This window comes from Dama dama, chromosome 4, assembly GCF_033118175.1.
Source record: "Dama dama isolate Ldn47 chromosome 4, ASM3311817v1, whole genome shotgun sequence".
Taxonomy (NCBI): domain Eukaryota; kingdom Metazoa; phylum Chordata; class Mammalia; order Artiodactyla; family Cervidae; genus Dama; species Dama dama.
The window spans coordinates 44,814,492-44,830,144 of NC_083684.1; the positions used below are offsets into that span (position 1 = coordinate 44,814,492).

The window sequence follows — 15,653 nt, forward strand, 5'->3', positions numbered from 1 at the left end:
CTTGGGTGTCAAAACACAGCCTCAATGTGTTTGTCCAAAGTGATAATCAAAACTTTTAACTTAAAATTATGGCTTCTTCCTTTTTCAGTTTGGTCCTGATGCAAACAGGAAACCTGCAGGTGGGGATGAAAGTGTGGTCACTTTCTGCTTTTTTTCCTGTTGGTTTCTACTTGGGTCATTGCCAGCCACTGAACCTGTGCCTCCAGTTGAGTCACTTTTTTCTGGCTCTTCTGAGATTGGATCAGGAGGAGGGAATAGAGAAGGCATCAAGGAAATTGTCACTTGTCTGATCCTGCTGTGATTAGGTTGATACTTCCTTTTGCGGGGCACTTTCAAGAGTCAGAAAACTCACCCTCATTACTGGGCGTCTGTACCCTGCATTTCTCTCGGTGGAAAGAAATGACTAGAGGTTAGGAAATGGGGCTCACAGCTCAGATCTCTTTGAACAAATCTTCCTTAATCACCTACTCCTGCCCTTTTATACACCACGTGTTACTGTCTGCTCTTATGTAGGTATTGTCTTCTCATGTGTGCTTAGTCGCTCAGTCGTGTCTGACTCTTTGTGACCCCATAGACTGCAGCCTCCAGCCTCCTGCCAGGCTTCTCTGTCCATGGCGATTCTCCAGGCAAGAATACTGGGGTGGGTTGCCATGCCCTCCTCCAGGGGATCTCCCAAACCCAGAAATTGAACCGGGGTCTCCTGCATTGCAGGCAGATTCTTTACCAGCTTAACTATCAGGGAAGTGTTGCCTTCTCATGTCTCAGCTCAAATACATCTCCTCAATGGGAACTTCCCTGACCATCAGGTCTAAAGGGCTCATTGCCTTAGACATCTCCTTAGTATCACCATATTTTATTACTGCATTGTAAAGTGATCTTGTCTCTTCATCTGTTGTGTCCCACACCATAAGGAGAACTCTAAGAAATTAGGGACTCTGTCTCAATGATTACTATCTTCCAATGGCTAGAAAAGTGTCTCTGTGGTAAATGTACAACCAATAATTAGTGATCAATAGATAATTTATTGAATGAATGAATAAAGGTCAAGAGTTAGAGTCACTGGGAGGCATCTCAAGGCAGGATTTGAATGAGGCCATAGTCTAAGTGGAGTCTGGGGAGAACTGCATTATATATTTGTCTGCATTCTCTGAGAAGAAAGATGAGGGTAAATGCATAGAGCAGTTATTCTCTTGGACTTTCCTGGGCATCTGGCAGCCTGGGTTCTGTTTCTGGCTCCTTTAAGACTGGACAATTATGGACCATCCTACTTGGTACAGGGACATAAATTTTTGCAGATAACTTAAGGGTTCATAGACCTCCTGAAGAGGTAAAAAGGACCCTTAAAAGTTTATGGAGAGATGAAGAACCTCACAGCAACACTGGCAGATAGGCATTAAATAAGATAATGCATGATGCACTTTTAGAGAACTAGGACAAGTGTCTGGTGAGAGAAGGTGCCTTTGGGGAGAGAAAGGTGTCTGAAGAATTTCCAAAAACCAAAATCTTTTTCACAAGTATCGCTGCCGGGCAGTTACTATGGACGCTTGCTCTCTCCAATCATCGAGCAGCTTGCTAAGCTGTGCGGCGATGCGTGGTTGCTGTGGCAACGGATGGTAACAGCTTCGCTACCAGGCGGCGCAGGAGGAGAGCCCGCTGCTTGGAGCCGGGAGGGGGAAGCCCTTGCTGCAGCGTCTGTGAGTTGGACGGGGGGTCTTGGTGGGGTACGGGGCGCGGAATTGACAGGGGGTGGAGGTCACCGGGGGTCGAAGGCCCTCGCAGTGGTCGTGGGGTCGCAATATGAGGGGTATGTGGACTGGCTGGGGCGTCCCCTCGTGTTCCAGCTCTTTGTCCCAGGGGTTCCCTAAGCTTTCCAGATCCCATCTCTCCCCAGCCTCCTCACTCTCTTTCTCCTCACCCCCTCTCCCCTCAATAGTGGAGCCTCCTGTTTCTGTTGGTTCCCCAGACTACCTGTGTGGATGAGGAGCAGACATCAGCCTGAAGGACAGAGTTAGAAGTTCAGCTTGCTTCTAACTTCTAATTAGCTCGGCCTTGGGCAAGTCATTTTCTGTGTTTCCTTAACGGGAAAATGGGGTGCCGTACCCCTCTTCTCCCTTCTTAGGATGACTCTGAGGATCAAATGCACTCCCGGTATACCCTGATGTGATTTACCTGTGTGGTCTCATTGCATAGCTGCGCCTGTGAGACGACAAATGATTAACCGCCCTTTACAGTTCAGCAGTCTGGGTTCATAGAGTGCCCCATGTTTCGAGCTGTCTGTATGACTCTTAACCACCTGATGTCCCGTTCTCTACGTGTCCTCACCTGTTTTACCTTAGATTTCTTGCGCTCTGCCTCTATAGGGTCTTGGCCTTTTCTCTTCAGAATACTTCAGCCAGTATGTATTTTATCTGGATGATTCTTCCCCACTCTCCTTTACTTTATTTCTGAAAGTAATTGAGAACCTACTTAATGTTTAGTAATAATCTAGATGTTTTGCAGGAAAAAAAAAGTGTAAGGACAGGATTTGTGCTCTTGATGAGCTTGTTTAGTGGAGTCATGCTTTACTACTGTATTAGCTTGGGGATGCTAAGGTCCAAGTTGAAGGCAAAGCCTTCGTTGCTGCTCTTGGGCTTTCTCTGGTTGCGGTGAGCACCAGCTACTCTGTAGTTGAGGTACGTGGCTTCTCATTGTGGTGGCTTCTTCTGTTGCAGAGCACCGGCTCTAGACGCACAGGCTTCAGTAATTGTGGGCTTAGCTGCTCTAGGGCATGTGGGATCTTCCCGGACCAGAGATCGAGCCGGTGTCCCACGCGCTGGCAGGCGGATTCTTAACTGCTGGACCACCACGGAAGTCCCTGTTCCATTATGTCTTTGTTCTTCTAAATTTTGCTGTAGCCCTCATTTCATTCTTCAGTTTCTTCCTTGAGAACATTGAGAAGGCTGTTGCCATTCATGTGGCTACCCGGACATCACTCTGCTTGGTGGACTGCTAAAGCCTTAGAATCGTTCATGCATCCTTCTGGGCTCTCCTCAGTCTGCACTGGACTGACTGTTGAGCGTTGATTGATGAAATGGACACAAGTATTCTCAGGACTAACTACCATCTCATGTCATTCTACAACCCACTGACTAAGCAGCAAAGACAATCACTCGGCTATTATAAAGGTTATTTTTTTGTCTTTTCATTTAGCTGAATGTGAATAAATTGAATTTCCATCGTCCCCATTGATATAACTGTTTTGAAGTCTTGTTGTAGAGATTGTGCTTGCCCTGCATAGGCATCAACACTTGATATTATCAGTCTTTTAAAACTTTGTCTTTCTTATGGGAAAATAATGTTTACCACTTTGTTGTAATTTACATTTGCTGGCTTATTAGTGAGATAAAGCAGTTTATGATTATTTACTACTGATAATTGATCTTCTGTGGGTTGCCAATGTTTATCTTTGCCCAATTTAAATGTGACTGTCCTTTTTATATTGATTTATCAGAGTATTTTACATACCCTTGGTATTGATACTTTGAAATATTGATACTATATTGAGATATAATTTAAATTAATATTTTATCCCAGTATGTTCTTAGCTGTTTTAAAAAGTCAGATTTATTATGCATAATTTACATACTGTAGAATTCACCTCTATGTTTTCTTCCAGTTTTATTGAGATATAATTGACATACAGTACTGTGTAGGTTTAAGCTGTACAGCATAATGAGTTTACATATATTCAGGATGAAATGATTGTCACAAGAAGTTTAGTCATCATCCATCATCTCATACAGATACAAAATTAAAGAAATATAAACAATTTTACTTGTGATGAGAACTCTTAGGGTTTATTTTCTTAACAACGTTCATGTATAACATACTGCAGAGTTAATTGTATATATCATGTACATTACATCCCTGGTACTTATTTATCTCATAACTGGAAGTTTGTACCTTTTGACCGCCTTCATCTGGTTCCCCCTTCCTCAACCCCTTACTACTGGTAACCTGATCTCTTTTTCTGTGAATCTGCTTGTTTTTTAAGTATAGTTGACCTCCAACACTGTTAGTTCCTGTTATGCAATATCATGATTGAATATTTCTATGCTTTTAAAAATGATCACTACTCTAAATCTAGTTATCTGTCACCACTCAAGGATATATAATTATTGAATATATTACCCACACTGTATGTTTAATACCCATGACTCATTTATTTTGCAACTGGAAATTTGTACCTCTTAATCTCCATCACCAATTGCTCTCCTCCCTTCACCTCCTCCCGTCTGGCAACCACCAGAAAAAACCATACAGTTTGTTCTCTGTGTCTATGACTGTCTCTGTTTTGTTATGTTTATTCATTTGTTTTATTTTTTAGATTTCACATGTAAGTGATTAGTTATTCTCTTTCTGACTTATTTCACTTAGCACAATACCCTCTAGATCCATCCATGTTGTGACAAATGGCAAGATTTTATTCTTTTTTATGGCTGAGTAATATTCCACTGTGTACATATACCACATTTTCTTTATCCATTTTTCTATTGATGGACATTTGGGTTGCTTCCATATATTGGCTATTGTAATAATGCTGTAGTGAACATTGGGGCGCATGTGTCTTTTCTAATTAGTGTTTTTGTTTTCTTTGGGTAAATACCAAGGAGTGGAATTGCTAAGCCACATTGTAGTTCTAGTTTTAGTTTTTTGAGGAATCTCCACACTGTTTTCCATAGTGGCTGTGCATCAATTTACATTCCCACCAACAGTGCACAAGGGTTTCCTTTCCTCCACGTCCTCACCAAAACTTATCTGTTGTCTTTTGGATGACATCTCTTCTGAGAGATCTGTGGTGATATCTCATTGTGGTTTTGAGTTGCATGTCTCTGATTAGTGATCTTGAGCATCTTTTCGTGTACCTGTCGATCATCTATAAAGAACCCAGAAATCCACACTTATATGGGCAATTAATCTATGACAAAGGAGGCAAAAATATATCATGGGGAAAAGACAGCTCCTTCAGTAAACAGTGTTCATAAAAGTGAACAGCTACATCCATAAGAATCAAACTGGACTACCCTCTCATACTATGCCCAGAAATAAATTCAAAATGGATTAAAGACTGAAATGTAAGACCTGTAACCATAAAACTTCTAGAAGAAAACATAAGAAATATGCTCTTTGACAATGATCTTAGAAATATTTTTTGGCCATGTCTCCTCAGGCAAGGGAAACAAAAGCAGAAATAAACAAATGGGAATACTTCAAACTAAAAAGCTTTTGCACAGTGAAGGAAACTGACAAAAGGCCACTTACAGACTGGAAGAAGATATTTTCAAATGCTATATCTGATAAGGGATTAATATTAAAATATACAAAGAACTCATACAGCTCAACATCAAAAAAGCAAAAGACCCTACTAAAAATGGGCAGAGGATCTGAATAGACCCTTTTCCAAAATTTATTCCTTTTAGATGTAGATGTACAGTTCTGTGGGTTTTGAAAAATTGTTATGTATCCAAGTAAATGTATAGAATGATCCTGTTAACTCAGAAAGTTCTCTTGTTGCTGGTTGTAGTCATTCCCAGAAAAGTCTTTGTATCAACATATGTTATTATAATTTTTGGATAAATACCCGGGAATGTGATTACTAGGTTCTGTGTAGTTGCTCAGTTGTGTCCGACTCTTTGCGACTCTGTGGACTATAGCCCACCAGGCTCCTCTGTCCATGGGGTTCTCCAGGCAAGAATACTGGAGTGGGTTGCCATTTCCTTCTCCAGGGGATCTTCCCGACCCAGGGATCGAACCTGGATCTCCTGCATCACAGGCAGATGCTTTACCCTCTGAGCCACCAGGGCTCAGCCACATGGTTCTGTGGTAAGTATATGTTTAATTTTATAAGAAACTGTTTTCCAAATTAACTGTACCATTTTGCATTTCTACCAGCATAGTATGAAAGTGTCATCTGCCCCACACCCATGACATCTAGTGACAGTCTAGTTCGTTTTAATCATTTTTGTAGCTGTGTAGCGTTTTCTCATTCTGTTTCACATTTGCATTTCCATGATGCCTAATGATGTTGAACAACATGAGTTTATGGATTATTTTATCTCTTCTTTGGTTAAGATTGTGTTCATATCTTTTACTCATGTCTTATTCACTTGTCTTCTTACTGAGTTGCCTTTTGGAGTCAAAGTTTTAAATTGTGAAGTCCAATTTAGTATTTTTTCTATTATGTATTATGTTATCTAAAATTCTTCACCTAACCCATAGTAACACAGATTTTCTTCTATGTTTTTTTCTTGAAGTTTTATAGATTTTGTTTTACATTTTATTTCATATTTTGTATATGAGCAAATTTAGAATTATTTAGGGGAAGGCCCAACAATCCCTCTGGCTTGTGTGGGAGAGTGATTCATGTGATCACACAGGAGAGGGGAAGTTATTATCTATTATTAATTAGTGATATAGTTTTACAAGCTTAAAGTAGCTTTGAGAATGTTTTTACATGTTAACATCAAAAATTATTTAGAAGAGGAAAACTCTCATCAAGTGTGAGAGAACCCACATAACCTATGAGTGAGTATTGAAGCTATGTTTAAACTGGTAAACTGGGATCTGCATAGAGTAGATGCTTGACTCTGGATTTATGTTAATGGGTTTGTTTGTTGTTTGTTTTGAGGTGAAAGTTTTTTCAGGGAGGAAACACACTCCATAGAGTGTGGGCCCTCTCAGAAGGCAAGAGAGGCATTAGAGGCACCAGGTTATGGGGTTGTCAGTTTTTATAGGGGTGGGTAATTTCACAGGCTAATGAGTGGGAGGAGTATTCCAGCTCTTCTGAGGAAAGGATGGGGACTTCCAGGAATTGGGCCACCGCCCACTGTTTGACTTTTATGGTCATGGTGCCTGTGGGTGTGTCATTCAGCACGCTGATGTGGTTCAGCGAGTGCATACTGAGGATCAGAGTCTCGTGGGAGATTCCTGGGCTGCCATCCTGGACCTTGCTGTCCCTGCTCAGTCTGTTGCACCCTCAGGCTATGTCATTCTTTTAAAGGTGGTACCCTGCCCACTTTCCTGCCTCATTCTCCCTGCAGAGATTTTACTCCCATAATCTTTTGGGGAACAGAAAGTCGACAGTCTTCTGTGGCTGCTTCAGTGCTGAATAGTCTCAGAAGTGCCGCATCAACCCTGCCTGTCAGGGAGGAAGCATTTCTGGATGCCTGACCTAGGGGCCTCAGGGGCAGGACGACTTCTTGTTTTGAGTTGGTATGGGCTGGAATCCTCCCATATGATTCTAGTTGTTATCTTATGTTTATGTTTACTTTAGATTTTATGTTTATTTTCATCTTTGGGGAACAGTGTTCATAGCTTTTAACTGATCCCCAGTGGGATTTGAACCTCGAACGTTAAAGATCACTGGTTTAGGACAGCACATTTCAGAGTGCAGGGCACAGTGACATGCTCCATCGCAGTTGCTGTTGTTAAAAGCGAAGAAGCAGCTGTTTCCGAGGGCAGTTTCTTTCTTTCATATATTTTCTCCCAAGATCTATTTCCTCATTAACACTTGCAAAGGAGCTTAGCATTTGGCTGCTCTTCATATAAAATGTCTTGCAAGGGGAAGCCAGGCTTGAAATAAGGCAAGAATCATTGTAGGATCATGACTAGAAGGATTCGAGTTGGACAGAGCATAAGTGAGGAATTAACATATCGCATAATGCCTCTACTGCAATTTAACTTGAAAAGCTGTGCAGTCTTTTTACATCTTTGAGGATTTAAAGTGCTTTAGTTCTCTGGTTTTTTAAGGGTCATATTTATCTGCTGCAGTGGTCGGGATGGAGAGAGGGCTTTTTAAAAGTGTTTCATGTGTGACTGAAAGACTTGTCAGAAAGTATATGGTATTGTTTAAGTGGTGATCTTCATCTTAAAATGAATACCAAAAAGTCAACTCATCTCACTTTGAGGAAAAATTAGTGTGACATGACTAAGAAAGAAATCTCATGTAATTTCACTGTCAGTTCATAAATCTCTCCTGAATTTTATTTATTTATTTATTTTTTCTGAATTTTATTTTTAAATGGCATCTTCTTGCTTTAACAGGCTATCTAAAATGTCCTAAATATGAGGTTGCTCTATTAACATTATGATCTCACAGCATTTATCTCTTTTTATTTTTTTAAACTATTCTTATAAACCCAAGTTAAAAACTTCACCCCTAATTTTGTATTCTGTACAACTATGTTGTTGATGCTTGTTTTTATTATAAACAATCCACCAGGTTTGCGGCAATGACTTTGAAAAATCCTTAATTAAAATAAATTTCAAGGTTAAGCTATTTTTATTCATACCTGGAAACAATCACCAATACTTGTGGCTTTCAGAATAATAACAGTGTGGTAAGCATATTTCAAAACCAGGAAGGCTGAAATTTGTGTTTATGAAAGCCAAAAACTTAGTCTTGCAATACTTTGGAATGTCCCAGGTAATTAATTATAGGTGATGTGTATTATATGAAACCTCAAAGATTTCAGCAGGAGGTAGAAAACAGGAGCCTTAGGTATTTCATTTCTGATATAATCCCTGTCACTCTCAGAGGGAATTAAAGTTTAATAAAAAGGAGTAACAGAGAAATATAATCCAAGAATACTAATTAATAACTTTAGCACCACCTGAATGAGTTTCTGTAATAAATAGTAGACTGCCAGTTGCTAAATCATGAAATATTGCAGAGAGGAAAAAGGCAACACACTCTTTCACTATATGGCTTGTTATGTTAAAACTGTTAGTGGTAGCGAAGTTTTGTACTTGTTAATCATTTGTGTTTTTGCATCGCTATTTGTAATTACAATTAAACAGATGGTTCCTAAAAAGATCGTGTGCTCTTAGCAATTAAAATCATGGCAGGCAGCTTTTCCTCTTCCCCAACATACAATTAAACTGAATAGAATCACACATCCTGTGGATTCCTCTGAGTAAAGGTTCTGTGCAGATTCAAGTAAATGAGCCCTGACATCTTAAACCCTGTAAGTTGAGAACAGTGAAGCTGGCAGAGAACTTCCAAACTTGGGTTTTAGAAAGTAGTTCGCCCTCTCTGCTTTCTTCCCAAGTCCTATTCTCATCATATGAGGATTAGTAGAATTTGTTTTTAAGTGGGATCTTTGGAACAATCTAACAACCAATGGATGTATTGTTTCTGATATGGCTTTCTAAATTCTGAGAGCTCAGCTAGCTGGTGAAATTTCTCAAGGGCACAGGAAAATTTGTCTTTTTTCTTTGTCAGACAACTAATGTTGACTTTGCTCGTGAAAAAAAAAATTCTTTAGTTTCAGAGTTTTTAATCTAAAGAAGATTGAATTTACTTTGGGTTCTAGGGAAAACAAATTCTATCTTAGGTTTCTGTTACAACAAATTAACTTCAGGAGATTTTTCAACAAGGACTCAGCACCCCATGAAATATTTTGCTCACTGATGTATGGCTTTGCGGCTAGTGTCCCTTCCTTGAACCAGACCTCAGCAGTGTTAATGGGTCTCCCCCAGAGCGGTGGAGTTGGAGCCGGTGGTGATTTGCTCACAGGTGACACCTTGGAGATAAGTGTTTTGTTTGCATGAGCATAGGTAGGCCCAAGTATACTTTTAATGATTTTAGGTACAGGCTTTTGTGCCCACAAGTGAGCAGTTATTTGCTGGTGTAATTAACCATCTGCACCTTATTATGAGAGTGCAGCTGGCTAATTATGCCTGGCACTCATAGGGCAGGTTAAACTTCTCATCTGCATAAAAAGTAGATTTTTAGCAAAGGACACTGACCTTTACAAATGCGTCCCTAAATTTAACTAGTTCAGTTTGAGGTCACCACTCATGGGTTTGTTTTGTTTTATTTAGAAGAGAAATTTATATACAGGTAATGATGTTTCTATTTGGTAAGTAATGAATACAGAGCCATAGGACAGACTAATGTTATTATGAGTCAGGCACAAATGATATCCCTGCTGAGTTCAAATTATTTTGGTTTCTCACTTTGGAAAAGTTGTACATTAGTATGAATTTACAAGTATTAATGAACTTGTATGAATGACAACTTGGATCATTCATTGAGACTTCAAATGGAATGACTTGTGTATTAACCATTTCAAAATCATTTTCAGCAAGTTGTTCATTTTTCTTGTAACTTATTGGATGGATCGTTTGAGAGAACAGCAGAATGCTGGAGAGCAGAGTCTAAAATATCAGTTGTAGTCAATACCAATTAACTAAGTTTGAAGTAGGTCTGCTATGGGGAATCTTTCCACATTTGTTTGTCCCTTTAATTTACTCTTGAAAGATATTTTTGCTGGCTGTAGAATTGTAAGATGGCAGTTTTTTCTTCCAGTGAATTTGATTGCATCATTCTACCATTTCCTCTCTTCCATTATATTGGGAAATTAGCTCTCAATTGAACCATGGCCTCTGAACATAATTTGTCTTTTTTTCTTGGCCTTTTAAATGATTTATCTATTTTTAGTTTTCTTTACCATCTCTAAGATGAGTCTAGGTATGGATTTCCTCCCATCTATCTAGCTTGGGATTTATTGGACTTCTTGAATCTACATGTTGGGCTTTTTCAACATTTCGGTAGAATCCTCAGCTATCATTTTTTTAGATATTGCCTCTGACTCATCTCTTTGCTCTCAAGGCTCCAATGATATCAGATCTTTCTCCTTCGTGTCTCTTAACTTCACTTGTATACCTAAGAAATTTTAAAATTTAGCTACTATACCTCTTATTGTTAGATGTTCTATTTGGATCTTATGAAATCTATACGACTCCCCCCTACAATGTTTTGTTCTTAAAAATTTCCAAATCTAAAGAAAACTTGAAATAATAGTACCTAAATGCCCTTTACTTAGAGTCATGAGTTGTTAACATTCTGCCACATTTGCTTTTGTTTCCTTTCTCTGTCTCTTTTTTTAAAAACTACTTGAGAGCTAGTTTAAAACTTACAGACCAGAGATACCATCACATTGCTCCTTTAAATACATTAACAGATACTTTCTAAGAAGAGCAACATTCTTTCACATAATCACAATACTGTTATCACAGTCCATAAGCTTAAAATTGATACAGTGTTAATACTGTATTCATATTTCCCCCAATTTTCAATAATTTTTCCTTTTTATTTTTAAATTAAATTCAGGATTCAGCCAAAGGTCATATGCCTCATTGAGTTTTTAAGGTTTTTAGTCTCTTTAGTGTAGAATAGTTCCCCTGACGTATTGGAGGGGGGCGGGGGGACGGTGTTGGTTTTTGCTTTTTAGAATATTAACATTTTTGAAGATTGCATTTGTTTTCACAGAATTGTTGTATCATTTTTTGGTTATAGATTCCTGTGTCCTAAAGAGATCTTCAGGCTTCTCTGTTACTACTTCAGGCCCAGTAATATAGTTATTTCATAGTCTGTATCCATTAAGTCCCCTCTATGAAGTCTTTGATGATCTACCGTCTGTTCAGTTCAGTTCAGTTGCTCAGTCGTGCCTGATGCTTTGCGACCCCATGGACTGCAGCACGCCAGGCCTCCCTGTCCATCACCAGCTCCCAGAGTTTACTCAAACTCGTATTCATTGAGTCGGTGATGCCATCCAATCATCTCATCCTCTGTCATCCCCTTCTCCTCCCATCTTCAATCTTTCCCAGCATCAGTGTCTTTTCAAATGAGTCAGTTCTTCGCATCAGGTGGCCAAAGTATTTGAGTTTCAGTTTCAGCATCAGTCCTTCCATTGAATATTCAGGACCGATTTCCTTTAGGATGGACTGATTGGTTCTCCTTGCAGTCCAAGGGACTCTCAAGAGTCTTCTCCAACACCACAGTTCAAAAGCATCAATTTTTTAGCACTCAACTTTCTTTATAGTCCAACTCTTACATCCATACATGACTACTGGGGAAATCATAGCTTTGACTAGATGGACCTTTGTAGGCAAAGTAGTGTCTCTGCTTTTTAATAAGCTGTCTAGGTTGGTCAGAACTTTTCTTCCAAGGAGCAAGTGCCTTTTAATTTCATGGCTGCAGTCACCATCTGCAGTGATTTTGGAGCCCCCCAAAATAAAGTCAGCCACTGTTTCCAGTGTTTCCCCATCTATTTGCCATGAAGCGATGGGACCAGATGCCATGATCTTAGTTTTCTGAATGTTGAGTTTTAAGCCAACCTTCTCACTCTCTTTCACTTTCATTAAGAGGCTTTTTAGTTCTTCACTTTCTGCCCTAAGGGTGGTGTCATCTGCATATCTGAGGTTACTGATATTTTTCCCAGCAATCTTGATTCCAGCTTTTGCTTCATCCAGCCCAGCGTTTCTCATGATGTACTCTTCATATAAGTTAAACAAGCAGGGCGACAATATACAGCCTTGACGTATTCCTTTCCTAATTTGGAACCAGTCTGTTGTTCCATGTCCAGTTCTAATTGTTGCTTCCTGACCTGCATACAGATTTCTCAAGAGGCAGGTCAGGTGGTCTGGTATTCCCATCTCTTTCAGAATTTTCCATGGTTTGTCGTGATCCACACAGTCAAAGGCTTTCGCATAGTCAGTAAAGCAGAAGTAGATGTTTTTCTGGAACTCTCTTGCTTTTTTGATGATCCAGCAGATGTTGGCAATTTGATCTCTGGTTCTTCTGCCTTTTCTAAATCCAGCTTGAACATCTGGAAGTTCACAGTTCATGTGCTGTTGAAGCCTGGCTTGGAGAATTTTGAGCATTACTTTACTAGCGTGTGAGATGAGTGCAATTGTGCGGTAGTTTGAGTATTCTTTGGCATTGGCTTTCTTTGGGATTGGAATGAAAACTGACCTTTTCCAGTCCTGTGGCCACTGCTGAGTTTTCCAAATTTGCTGGCGTATTGAGTGCAGCACTTTCACAGCATCATCTTTTAGGATTTGAAATTGCTCAACTGGAATTCCACCACCTCCACTAGCTTTGTTCATAGTGATGCTTCCTAAGGCCCATTTGACTTCACATTCCAGGATGTTTGGCTCTAGGTGAGTGATCACACCATCGTGATTATCTGGATCGTGAAAATCTTTTTTGTATAGTTCTTCTGTGTATTCTTGCCACCTCTTCTTAATATCTTCTGCTTCTGTTATTTCTGTATTCTGCTGCTATCTTCTACTGTCTGTAGTTTCTGTTAATTTTGCTCATGGTATCTTGTTTTCTTGTGTGAGTGCTTGTTTTTGTTCTTCATTGTCCTTGAAATGTTATTTGTAGGGATTTTAATTTTTTAGGGTCTGGTAGGATGGTGCCTTCCTCCATAGGAGATTTGTATTTGCTTCTGCCAGGCACCTCAGGATTTGTTAGTTTGGGATGACCCTGAACCTAAGTCATGACTTGAAGTTCTGTGAACAACTTAAGTGATAGGACCTAGGCTGCAAATTTGAGTCAGAAGTGACCCCACCTTTTCGAATATTTTCCCCCCTTTGTTTTTCTTTTTATTCTCTTTCTCTGTTAGCACCATGATAGATTTTATTGTGGCTTTCTGGGGATGGTGATGGAGTTGTCAGTTTTCACTGTGGGCCCCAAGCTAAGGTGAAGAAGATCTCTCATAATACTTCCCATCTTGAGTGGATTCTGATCATTGTTTCCTCTGTCATTGCCCAGCAAGGTCACCAAAACCAAAGCCCAAATTTATCTGGATTAGCAAATGCCCTGGGGCAAAAGTGGCTATGAGATCTATTGCTTTGCTCACTTCTCTGGTGTTTGATTTCCTTTAGATTTTTGTCTGGAAATTGTTGACTATATTGAAAACTCTTTAATACTTTTAAGGAGATTAAAATTTTTTTAAGGATTCCCTCATACCTCAGTTGGTGAACAATTGTCTGCAATTCAGGAGACCGGGGTTTGATTCTTGGGTCAGGAAGATCCCCTGGAGAAGGAATTTTTAGTTGTATTCACATGACTTGTTGGTTCACCTGTTACCTGCCATTACTGGATATGGAGGTCCTGTTTAGTTTTAGAAGAAAGTTTATAGTTGTTCTTATTAGATATATAGGCTAGATACAGAAATTTTTCATACTTTTAATGGGAATCGATCTGGCCAAGCCCTTTGAAAGCACCACACTCAGAATTTTCTAGTCAATATTTAACAGTGTGATAACTGAAAGAAGAAAAATGGCCCTGTAATACACTAGACAGCTCAAGTATAGTGTTTTAGTTTGTAACCAATCTCTGTCATTGGTTTTCATTGCTGAATTTTGTTATGACAGCAATCCAATATGAATTAAAAGAATTCCATTTGACATTTTAATAAAAGGTAGACATGCAGCATTTAACAAGCAGCTGCTTGTGAGGGTGTATTGAGACAGTGATCAGTGTTGAAAGCTCTCTGTTGAGCAAGGTCAGGCAAGCTTGCTGTTCACTTTCTTCTGGGGTTTGCCACATCCTTAATGGCCAGTGGAGATTGATGAAAGCGTTGGTCCCTTTCTTCACTCATGTTGGAACCATGGAAGGGTCACTGAGTAAATCCAGATTTGCTCTTATGTGAATGGCTGGCTTTTATTAAAGAGACTCTGTGAAGGGAAATCTGATTCCCAGACATTATTTTTGTCAGAGAATTTGGTTAACGAATAAGATCACTTTTAAATAATGTTGCAAATAACTCTTAAGTTGTTAGTACTTGGAGAAAATGATGTAAAATGTATCAATTTTCTGTAAAGGATTTTTCTGTGTAGCCCTCTATAGACTTTCATCCTTTAAAGTGTGAAAATGAAAAAAAAAAAGTGTGAAAATGAAATAATTTTAATTCTTTCTTCTGGACTCCCACATTCTGGATGACCAGAATATTTGGATCCATGTGAGCTTCTGCAGAGACCTTGTTACGTGCCAGTCATATTCAAATGTGGGCTTGGTAAGAGCAGAATAATTTATATATGGAATTCCTGTCCTGGGTTTTATAATCCCATATCTGATGATTTTTTCATGATTTCCAGATTTCTAGGCATCCTGGAGAGTACATCTGATGGTACAAATGAATTAATCTATATATTATAGGTAAATACAAAGTGTATAAAGTTATTCTCTCTTATCCTAATAGAATTGAGGCATTTTTTTACTGGTTTTGGAAATAAAACTCATGCCTTTGCATAGTAGTTATTTAAAAATAATCCTCCTAACTTCCAGGAGTAATTTTCAGGTAAATATATAAGTCCTAAAAATACAACACTGACACTAGAGAGTGTCAGATTTCAGGTGACAGACTCTTACTTCAAGTTTCAGTACTGCTTAAACAAAATAAGAAATTTATTAGTTTGTGTAGTTGGGACACTAAGACACTAGGATGGCTCATAAGATCAAAAGATGAGCTGTAGATATCAGGGCCTCAAAGTTTAGAACTGCTTTCAATATGATTATGATTCACTTATATTCATCTTTGTTCCCGCCTGTCATCCATCCATCCTTTTGACATTTCTGCTTTTATCTACATGGCATTGTCCTGCAGAAAACTTTCTCCATGTAGTGGGGAAGATGCCTGCTGATATCTTTTAATTCATTTTCAGCCCAGAAGGTCCAAAGAAAGAACTTCTCTTCCCCAGTGTTCAACTATCACTCAAGAGAAGATACCAGTTGACATGATTACATTGGGTCACAGGGTCATAATGTGCCAGGGTCACATTGCTCACACTCAGGAACAATCAGAGCATAGGAGAACAGG

The 15,653-nt window shown here is 39.2% G+C and overlaps 1 protein-coding gene across 1 annotated transcript in view; it reads left to right on the forward strand.

The window, feature by feature from the left end:
* Positions 1-15,653, forward strand: part of HYDIN (HYDIN axonemal central pair apparatus protein) — a 501,386-nt gene that overhangs the window by 158,747 nt on the left and 326,986 nt on the right. The window lies entirely within an intron of this gene.